Below are 11,427 nucleotides of genomic sequence, written 5' to 3' on the forward strand. Positions count from 1 at the left end.
GAACTGGAGCGGAGGCGTCGATGTAGTGGCGTTGGCAGTCATGACAGGTGGTAGCGTGCGGCTTCGCAGCTCCAGGGTGTAGGGACGGGGATTAACAGCACCTTCCACCAAATGTGAGGAGGTTTATGAGTCGTTTAAGACAGCGACGAGACAGCGTGAACAACCGTCCAGCGATCGGCACAGCAACGAACCGAAGCACGAGCCGAGAGAGCCGGGCGTTGGCGATGCTGCTCGCTGCAGGCACATCTTCTTCTTCACAGTGCCAAGATGCATACTTGGCCTGAGCAGTCACAAATGCTTATATTTGTTTGATGCACAAGTGGCTTGTGCATGCGTTCATTTCGTATCATGTAATGCTCTTCTGCTCACGCTGGCTTTACCGCAGTGCTTTTTCCATTCGGTGAAGCTTGATCATAGTTTGGTATTTGTCCTTTTGTTTGTCTGAAACGGACGTGCCAAGATGCATACTTGGCCTGAGCAGTCACAAATGCTTATATTTGTTTGATGCACAAGTGGCTTGTGCATGCGTTCATTTCGTATCATGTAATGCTCTTCTGCTCACGCTGGCTTTACCGCAGTGCTTTTTCCATGCGGTGAAGCTTGATCATAGTTTGGTATTTGTCCTTTTGTTTGCCTGAAACGGACGTGCCAAGATGCATATTTGGCCTGAGCAGTCGCAAATGCTTATATTTGTTTGATGCACAAGTGGCTTGTGCATGCGTTCATTTCGTATCATGTAATGCTCTTCTGCTCACGCTGGCTTTACCGCAGTGCTTTTTCCATTCGGTGAAGCTTGATCATAGTTTGGTATTTGTCCTTTTGTTTGCCTGAAACGGACGTGCCAAGATGCATATTTGGCCTGAGCAGTCGCAAATGCTTATATTTGTTTGATGCACAAGTGGCTTGTGCATGCGTTCATTTCGTATCATGTAATGCTCTTCTGCTCACGCTGGCTTTACCGCAGTGCTTTTTCCATTCGGTGAAGCTTGATCATAGTTTGGTATTTGTCCTTTTGTTTGCCTGAAACGGACGTGCCAAGATGCATATTTGGCCTGAGCAGTCGCAAATGCTTATATTTGTTTGATGCACAAGTGGCTTGTGCATGCGTTCATTTCGTATCATGTAATGCTCTTCTGCTCACGCTGGCTTTACCGCAGTGCTTTTTCCATGCGGTGAAGCTTGATCATAGTTTGGTATTTGTCCTTTTGTTTGCCTGAAACGGACGTGCCAAGATGCATATTTGGCCTGAGCAGTCGCAAATGCTTATATTTGTTTGATGCACAAGTGGCTTGTGCATGCGTTCATTTCGTATCATGTAATGCTCTTCTGCTCACGCTGGCTTTACCGCAGTGCTTTTTCCATTCGGTGAAGCTTGATCATAGTTTGGTATTTGTCCTTTTGTTTGCCTGAAACGCACGTGCCAAGATGCATATTTGGCCTGAGCAGTCGCAAATGCTTATATTTGTTTGATGCACAAGTGGCCTGTGCATGCGTTCATTTCGTATCATGTAATGCTCTTCTGCTCACGCTGGCTTTACCGCAGTGCTTTTTCCATGCGGTGAAGCTTTATCATAGTTTGGTATTTGTCCTTTTGTTTGCCTGAAACGGACGTGCCAAGATGCATATTTGGCCTGAGCAGTCGCAAATGCTTATATTTGTTTGATGCACAAGTGGCTTGTGCATGCGTTCATTTCGTATCATGTAATGCTCTTCTGCTCACGCTGGCTTTACCGCAGTGCTTTCACAAGGCAGTGAAGCTTGACCATACTTGCTTTTACGTGCCTTGCGACTTATCAAAGTTTTGTAATAGCTCAACTGTTGACGCTAGAAGTGATGCATTCTATGTGAAAGTTTTATACTTAACTTCGGGGATTCATGTTTTCATAAAGTTTTCACAATATATCAGTAAGGTCGAGTTGGAAACTATGCATTTTTGGAAAACGCCCACGAACACGACGGAGACACGAGATTAGAAAGACTCAGTACTTCGCCTTTGTCCTGTCCCTCCGTCGTTTTCACGTTCATTTTCAAAGTATCTATCAAAATGCTGACAACGCTGTTTCACTGCCAGCAACCTTTGGCGTGTAAGAAAGGGAGCTAAATTTTCTCTCAGCCTGTAAACCAAGCAATTGCGGCTACTCGATGTGCGATAAATAAAAGACCAAAATTAAGAATGACCAGCTGATGTTGATAACAGGTGCTCATAGCAGCACTTTTTTGCTGTGCACTTGAATTCCTGTCTTATGTAATGTTATGGTCCGTGAGTACACAATGACACTACTACAACCAAGAAAAATTTTACTAACATTTATTTGTAAAATAACTGCTACAAAATAGAATTCTGATCCCCTTCTTAGTAGTTGCATAATTTAGCTAGAAGAAGACAGCATCATCCAACTTCCTGATGACTTGACAACAGGGTGAGTCCACAATGTACTGGACCTGTACAAGATGAAGAAAACAGGCGAAAAAAACAACAGATAAATCAAAGAGTTTAAAAAATGGCACCTGAAACTTTCAACTTGCCCACCACAGCAGTGAAAAGACTCCTGTTGTCATATGTATTTTCTGCCTGTTGGTCCGCGGGCACAAGTGCCAGTCTTGTTTATTAATAGAAGCTGCTTAGCATCACTTCATTGCAAGACTTTTCTCTATCCGCCACCCGAGAACGCGCTCTGTAGCGGTCAGGCTCCGCCTAGAGACTTGTGGCAGTGTGACCTTAATGTGGGCAATATATACACAGACTTTGGTTGCTTAATTTGTAGCAAACTCATTGTGAGCAAATTTCATAGTTGCATTCATAAAATATTTGAATGTTATATTGTAATATAACACTAAAATGCTGAGGCTTTAGAGCATTACAAACTCAGCCTGCCTACATTAACAATCCCAGTGCCACAGGCATGCAAGAACTGCTTGCATAATCATGAATCAACTAAACCATTTTGATATATTGACAGGTTTTCAAAAATGACTATTTTTGAAAATTTTATATTCATATTTTTCTCTTAAAGGGCAAGTTACTGTTGCTGAAAAGAAAAAAAAGCAAATCATATACAATATCTGATACTTTTTGTTTGCAGTTTACAGCTGCACATGGTAAAAGGCTGCATGCATGAGTATTTGCTGTGTGCCATTCATGGTATTATTTCCGAAATCCTTATTCAATTGACATTTAGTGATCAGCCTATAAATTTTCTGGTTTTTTATTTTTTATTCCGTGCATTAGATATGAATATATTTTAGTTCAGGAAAATTTGCTCAACAAAGGGAAGTTTTCTACTTTTGGCAAAAAAACAAAACAAAGCAAGAACTAGTTCTAGAACTTTTATGAAAGAGACAGGTGTGAGGTTTGACGTGATGAGAAGTCAATAAAGAAGGAATGCCACAGAAAGGATTGCCTCAACAAAGGAATTTGGTTCGTTGGGGTAACATACATTTGGCAATGTTTTTATGTACTTCTAGTTAACGCTCCACCACTAGCTTACAACAAGGAAAAAAAATAAAGTGGTGCATGCAGAAAGTTAACTCATCACATAATGTGAAAATTTGACCCAGAACAAGAGAAGGAACAAAGACGAGTGCTCACCTCCAACAAGATTTATCTTGAAGAGCAAACATATATACTCTTGAAATGCAAAAAATAGACAAATCATTCAAAAAGCCCACAACTGCCATGCACGAAAACCTTACATCCTCAGCAAAGACAATTCGTTTTGACAAATCCCTAGAGACAGAGTGAGAGAAAGTACTGATGCAGTTCAGCTCTAGTCTACAAATCTTTTTCGCCACGACAATTTCTCTTGTAGTTTTTTTTTCCCAATGATAATGGTGTCACACAAAAGTGGTTTGGAGCCACACCTGCTACAGTGCAAGGCCAAGAAACGATTGCGACCATTCTTGAGGTTACAAGGGTGTTTATTGCAGCACGTGTGGCTGCAAAATGATTTTGCGGGACATCATTATTGCTGGAAGAAAAAACAACAAATAAAATGACAAGAGAAATTATCGAGGCAAAGAGGATTTGTAGACTAGAGCTGAACTGCATCAGCACTATGTCTCGGGCTTTGTCAAATTGTCTTTTTTGAAAATGTAAGATATTTATTTGCGCATGGCAGTTGTGGGCGTCTTGAATGATTTGCCTGATTTTCACATTTCAGGAGTATATATGTGTTTGCTCTTCAAGATAAATCTTCTTGGAAGTGAGCACTCGTGTTTGTTCCTTCTATTGTCCTGGGTCAAATTTTTGTGCTATGTGATCCGTTATGCATTACCAACATGCCTAACTTCATACTTTCGATCCCTGAAGTCAGTCCCTAAAGGGCCACTCACCAGGTCCCATAACAAACTGTGGAAGTTGTGTATCTAACGGAGAGCATTATACCACAAAAAGTTTTTCAATCGGTTCATTACGAGCTGAGAAAACAGTTTCTTCTTTTTTTAACAGCAGGAAACAAGGATGAAAGGAGGCAAGCTCAAAACCCTTGCCACTCCCCCGTGTAGCCTTCACAAGCCAAATCTCTTTCCTACCCTCTCCAGCATCCAACCAAGAGGTCACGTGCACATGACGTGCTCAAACAAGCCCAACCCTCGAGCGCGCGAGCGGTGTTTTTTTGTTGACCAGCATTGTATTGTGTCTACTGCCTGTTTTTGCGACATTGTTTGGAAACGCTGGCTTTGATGCGGTTGAAAAGATGAGCATAATGAGTGCTCGAATGCGCAGGGCCATTAATTTCTTTTCCAGGACAGGAGTCTGCTTGATGCAGTAACCGCGGAGACACAAACGCATGCGAAACGCCAGCACATTAGCTCGGCATCTCGTTGGAATTCACGGGGAAAAAATGCAAAAAGACAAACGCATTCTTCTATTGCGTCTCAATATGTATCCCAAGTTTTATTAATCTCTTCAAGCAACAAATTACATTAACTACGCATGTCACGTTAAATAATTTCCGTCATGTCACGTGCCACTGTTGGCAGCGTCAGAGCACAGTCGTATACATATAGGACCAACGTCACTGCACTGCTGTGTATGTAGGGCGATTCATACTTGCACATCATAACCTCCTTCTCTGGGGGCGCGACCCAAAAAAAAGAGGGAGAAGCGTTCGTTTTGAAATTTGACCCATTTCCACGTCGCATAGAGTTGCAATGTTTGGCAGACGTGACCATAAACTCCCGATGTACGCATTGCACTTGTCAGCTCAAAATCGCCAAACCCGGTGAGTGGCCCTTTAAAGAAAAGCAAAAATTAGACGAGGAGACATGAAGAATGCTTAGAAATTTTGCCATATGTCTACACCAAAATGGAATGCTATTATTAATTAGAAGAATGTATCTTTTCCTTGGCAACCAGCAAACATGACTGAGAACAGACGAATACTTTTTTGTCCAAGTTAGCTGCTAAAGAGCCGAGACAAGCTCCGTGAAATCCTCTTGAACAACTTGCACAAGTAATGTCCAATACTACCCCACTATATTGTGGTTGCCGGCAGACACAATGTAACTTGTAAATACTATCTCTTGGCTGTACGCGAGCAGCCATGGAGTTTATGAGGGGAAAGTCTTCGATCATACCATTCTGTATGCATTGCAGCAAATGTTTGCGTAGCATAACTTGGTTAAGGTTCAAAGTTTCTGGTTTTCTGCCTGACGCTATATAATACATGTTGGCAATTGCAAACAAGCCACAGTCAAGTGTGTTGCACTGGTTTTGTGCCTTCATTGTTTGAATGGTTAATGTTGGCGATTGTAATTTTAGAATATGACAGATTTGCCTAACAGCGTCAGGAGGGGTATCTTGATCAATTGAATCATATATGAAGACTGTGTTTTTGTCCGCACCAACATTTGTTACTGTAAGCCAATGATTGGGGTTCTGAACATGCAAGATTTGAACGAAAGGGCCTTTGATTTGAGTGAATTGTAAACATCGGCCCAGTAAGACATCTTGAAAGCCGACACAAGTAGGATACTTTTTCTGAATTAAATACTGTGCGACATTGATTACGCTATCTGATATGGAGGTGCCCTGTACCAGAACATTTAAATCTGCATCTGAAAGAGAATACCGTTTGTAGACATTTAGCATGTCTACTTTAACAGTTGCAAGGCCTACCTTTTTTACTTGATTTGGAAAAAATTTACGCTTGACAGCTCTCACTTTTTTTGGCCGCCCCCTTCTTGCTTTAACCAAAGGTACCACAAGTTTTGTACTGTTAGAATGCCCAAGATAACTTGTGGCAGTAGTTTGTGCTAACTGAGCTGGTGCAGCCTTTATGGCTGCTGAAGTTTGGTTACGAGGAAATGTGGTTAAATTTCTGAAGAAAGCCTCGCAGGACGAAAGTTTTTCCATTAACTCCTTCTCACCACAATTAGATAATACGTTAGCCACGGTATTTGACATTTCGCAACGACTCTTATAAGCATAAGTATACTTCTCTTGTGCAGTGTCAAGCTTCACACAGGGTGGGGACTGAATGCTGCTTGTTGCCACTGGTGTGGCACTAGTGGTTGTGCAGCTGTCACTCAGGAAATGATCCTTGCACCACCTGTCTGGTATGCAAGCCTTGTCGAAAAGATCTTGCTTAGTAAAGTCACGCACTGCTAAAATATGTGCACAAGGCAGAGTGTACTGGTTATAAAAAGCACATGTGCAAGAAGCCAAGCACAATGAAACACTGTACTGTGATCTTGGTGAAACTACAACATAAGAATTAGGAGTGGAAGTGACTTGATAACTTACATTTTTAAACTTCTCATACTGCTCTAGTACTTTACTTGTAGCCTCAGAAGTGCAATTACGGGACAATTCTAGCTGAAATGGGTCATTGAAATCATTTATGTTTAGGTTCAGCTTCATTTCTTTAAGCTTAGAGAACTGTAGAGATAAAGAATCATTATCAATGTAACCTACCAATGCTTCTATTGCTTGAACCAAATGCATGCTTGAAGAGAGATAATTTTTAATCTTTTGATTGTGGCACTCAATGCGATTATTAGTATTATTACCAAATGTAGGAAGGGCTTGCCGATATGCATGTACCCACATTTCCTTACACAAGTGCCAGTTATGCATATAGTAAGAAATGAAATCTGTGCAAGTCATAGCTTGGAGGTTAGCAAGCTTATCGAAGTAGTCTTGCTCAGTGGGGGAATAAACTAAGCTTTTTAAGAGAGGAAGCAACTGATCACGTTGCTGTCTAGCTTTTTCATTAACCTTTTGCTGGAAACAATGCAACACATGCCACGTACACAAAAGTATGTTAGAATTAGGAAGAATATTGGTTAAAATGCGCAGTTCATTGAGATCTTTATCAATCATCACTACTTTGCAAGCAGACACAACAAATGGGTTGAAATCTACAAACTTTGTGAACATGGGCTCAACAATTTCAGTCGTCTCATTTCGTAAGAAGGCATAACACACAGGTCTCCCACGACCACGACCATCTTGAACTAATATAGAGTAAAGAATATAACCCTCAATATTCACTTTATACGTTCCATCAATAAATAGAATCTCTGGATACTTTTCCAAAATCTCACGCATGTGCGTTGTTTGAAGAAGTATGAATTGCAGGTTATTATTTTGATTCATTTCATAGTGAATAACCCAGTTTGGATTATTTTTTAGCAAGGTCTCTACCTTCTCTAAAACCATTTCACCATGAGCCTGCTCATTGCGGATAGGAATAGAAAATCGTTGCTTGTAATTATTAATGTCCTTTGTAGTTAACTTCTTACCAGTTTTTTGCTCGACCAAGTTTTTAAAATCCTTTGCGCCAATATTACATTTAGCTAAGTCAAAGAATTCTTCTTTTTCTCCATGATTCAGGAGCCTCTTCTGAGGATACAAATCATAATATTCCGTGGGATGGTTATGCTTAGCTTGTAGTTTAGTTATCTTGTAGTGCAGAGTAGGCGATTTACATAGGCTTACCGATACTGTCATTTCACAGCCAGTACCATTGTAAGCTTGCTTTGGTCGCTTTCCTATCCCCCTGGGCTTTATTGTGCGACCGTGAATGCAGCTATATTTAATCCTAATATACTCGAAGTCCTTATCTTCTGATGTGAATGGACTTTTATTACTCTTATTTATCATGACTACATGCCTGCCCTCCCTGCACCACTCATCAAAGCTTTTCTTAAAAGAAGGAAAGTTATCAAATGTTGCATTTAAATAAACTTTGCTACCCCCACCATATAGTGTATTTACTGGGTTATTGAGGACGGTTGGGTTGGCACCAGTGTTTACACAAATAGCCTGGGCACCAAGGCTGACAGGCCTGCTTCTGGATGTCAAAGCAGCCTCACAATACTTGTACTGCACAGCTGCAGTGCACCCAGCTTCCATAGGGTCACCAGCCTCTGTGCCAGGATCGCGCTCAATTCGCATGCAATCCCGAGTCAGTGCTGGTAGATGGCTTTTGCAGACAGAAACCTCGTTCACAGCGTCATTCGTGACAGATTCACAGTGAGTCGCGGAACTAACTGAGCAGTCTTTCAACTGCTTGCTAGGAACACGCTGCACCTTTTTAAAACTATCACGAATGACGTTGTGCGAGACACTGGCTCGTCCTTCAGGCTTTCTACCACAGACAGCGGAAGAAGCAGACTGAATCTGTTTCTGGCTCACAACTGCTGTCATAGGTGAAGTGGACCTGATGGACTTGGCAGCTGTCACAGCAAGAACTTTGCCTTCACTGTCTGCACACCGTTTAGAGCTCTGTTCTTGCTTGTGCAGTGCCGCAGCCTTCCGCCGGCTCTTCTTTGACTGCACCAGTTTCCACTCACTGTCGCCACACTGGCCGACAGCCTGTGGCACAGCTGCTTTTCCAGCACTGGCCTCCTCTTCCCCCACAGAAGAGCGCACAAGAGCACTCTCATGCTCCTGTGAGGCTCTCCTTATTTTCCTGTCACAAGTGGTGCTTGCACCTCGACTAGGGATCATTGGCTGAATAGGCCTCTCCTCAGTGTTTCCCTTGCATGGTACACTTGTGCCATGGAAAATGGGGGAAGGCAGGCTGTCCCAGGTCCACCAAGCCTTGCTTCCCTTGCAGCGAACGCGGACACCGCCAACGAGCGTAAAGCCAATACCATGAATGGTACTGGCCAGTTGGTCAGTGTCGTGTCTCTGCATGAGAGCACTGCTGGTTTTCCAGACAGGAGCTGGTGCAGCGGAAGGTCCACCTACTGCTGGAGAATATTGAACTGCATGCATACCAAGTGCTGGAAAATCGACTTCCAAGTTGATGGAAAAGTGCTCCTGCCGAGCCCACCCACTCCATGCAGATGCCTTGGACTCCTTGTAGGACTGTTGGATGTGTCTCCTTCTAGTTGGGTGGACAAGGCACAGGCCTCACGGTACAGGAAGTCTGCCAGCACCTTGTTGCCAAGCCGGCTGGGGTGGACACCATCCCTGCTCAGGAATCCAGGCCAGCTGTCCACAAGACTATCCAGGATAGTGAAGCCCCTCTCCAGGCAAAGCTGTGTGAGTGCGGCATTCACATTCCTGTAGTGGTCATTCAAATGACAAACATCACACAACTGTTCTTCCCCTTGGCGGTACCGATTCTGCCCCCGAGGAAGAATGGCAGAAAAAGCTACATGCAACGTGGGATTGCTTTCGATGATTCCCTGAGCGAGCTGGCGATATTTGTCCATACACATGTTGACACTGTCAACAGTGTTGTTCGTGCCAACATGTACAATGACAACATCAAAACTGGCCAGCTTGTCAGCAATCATTGAGAGCAAGTGCTCAATCCTTATTCCTCTGTGTGCGGCAACGCTAACAGACAAGCCACGGCGCGATGGGAAATACTGGTCGACGTATTTCACCATTGAATCGCCCGCTACTAACACACGCGTCATGTTGCGCACACTTTCAATTCAGAATTACACCATGAAAAAAAAAGAAACAAGAAAGTGAATATTTAGTCTAAAACACGGCTGTCAACTACGCAAATGCACTACGACACAGATACGAAGCACGTTAACACGGATGACCAAAGAAAGGGCCACGCACAGATACTGCTAAATCAGCCTATACGCGAAAAATCACAAAAATACGTATTGGGATGGATATAAACAACGTTAGTAAATATAAAATAGCAGTGAAAATAAGCGGTTGAGCTTAGATGAAGATGATGTTCGAGGCTTGCGAATATGTAGCAGAACAAGGCCTGTAGACAGCTCGCAGAAGCAGCAACCAGCCGTACTCCAGCAGCAGCAGCAGCAAGTGAGCGTCTGCTGGCCAGCTGAGCCACGTTCCGATTCGGTAAATTCGAACAACGCGCTAAATCGGAAACGACGTATGTCATGACAATTTTTGTGACGTCACTTCCGTGCGGCGCAGCAGCCATTGCCTAAGACTTCTTTGGCAGAGACTGCTGCGCCGCGCGGTGCACGAGCCACCCCCACACAGAAACAACGTTTCTAAACTAGGTAAGTTGCAAAACTCCCCGCGTCAGACTACTCGGCACATGGCGCCGGGACAGATTCCGGTTTGGTGGCGCTGGCTGCGCAAAAGATTCCGCTAGCAGACGAAAACGCGTAGTCGTCATGGCAAGACGCCGTGGTGGCCGTTCTGGAAGAGTTTCGCCAACAGTATATTATCGAGATTCGTTGTGCTGCCGCAGAAACTTAATACTGCGTAATACTTAGCGGTGTAAAGCAAAAATAGTATAATTATGGCTTTCTGAACTGCCCACAGTAAACAATGCTTGATATATATAGCTTAACATACACGAGTGTTTCGGTTAGTTGCTAATTGGTGTACGTTAGCAATACATTTTTACACGCGAACAACCCAATTACAATGTCTTGCATCGTCTCTTGTGGCTGTGTTTTTCGTGCTTGAAAGTAAATTACAACTATATGGCACAATCCCGTGGCTTTTGTCTGGTTATGTAAACAGCTTTTTTTTCATGTCAGTCACATCCTTTAGCAACTTAGACAGTCGAAAAGCTACGCGTGCGGCCGTTATCTTGAGCATGTCTTCCCTCTGCTTCTTCTTGAGTTCCTCTAATGAAACCTGTTAACACAGCTTCAGCCAAAGCTTCGAGCAGAGACCACACTTTGGGGTACCGGTGAGCCCTTCGTAGTCATTACTCATGAGTCTGCCTGCTGACGCACTGGGAAAACATGAACACACTTTCAGCTTTTGTCCCACAGAAGTTCGGCCAATTGGATGATGGTATCTGCATTGCCCGGCGACTTGGCCAAGCGATGGTGACGGCTGCTAATGGTGACTGTCATGTCTTCTGCGACGACAACGCATTTCTCCACAAATAGCGCTCTTATTTTTTCTTTGAGCCCTAGAAACACCACAAGACGTCTTGCCTCGCCATTTTCAACAACTTTCCGCTAGCATGCAAAATAACGTTTTCTATGTCTTGAAGCGAAATGACGCCACTAGTT

General features: G+C 43.3%; 1 long non-coding RNA gene across 1 annotated transcript; it reads right to left on the bottom strand.

Annotated features, from left to right (window-relative positions):
• Positions 1 to 2,292: 2,292 nt before the first annotated feature.
• LOC142776095 (uncharacterized) lies at positions 2,293 to 9,333 on the bottom strand. Its single transcript, XR_012887299.1, has 2 exons — positions 9,229 to 9,333; positions 2,293 to 2,442 (listed from the first exon to the last, which is right to left on the bottom strand). It is a non-coding gene; the product is annotated as an uncharacterized LOC142776095 (long non-coding RNA).
• Positions 9,334 to 11,427: the final 2,094 nt, after the last annotated feature.

This window comes from Rhipicephalus microplus, chromosome X, assembly GCF_043290135.1.
Source record: "Rhipicephalus microplus isolate Deutch F79 chromosome X, USDA_Rmic, whole genome shotgun sequence".
Lineage (NCBI taxonomy): Eukaryota > Metazoa > Arthropoda > Arachnida > Ixodida > Ixodidae > Rhipicephalus > Rhipicephalus microplus.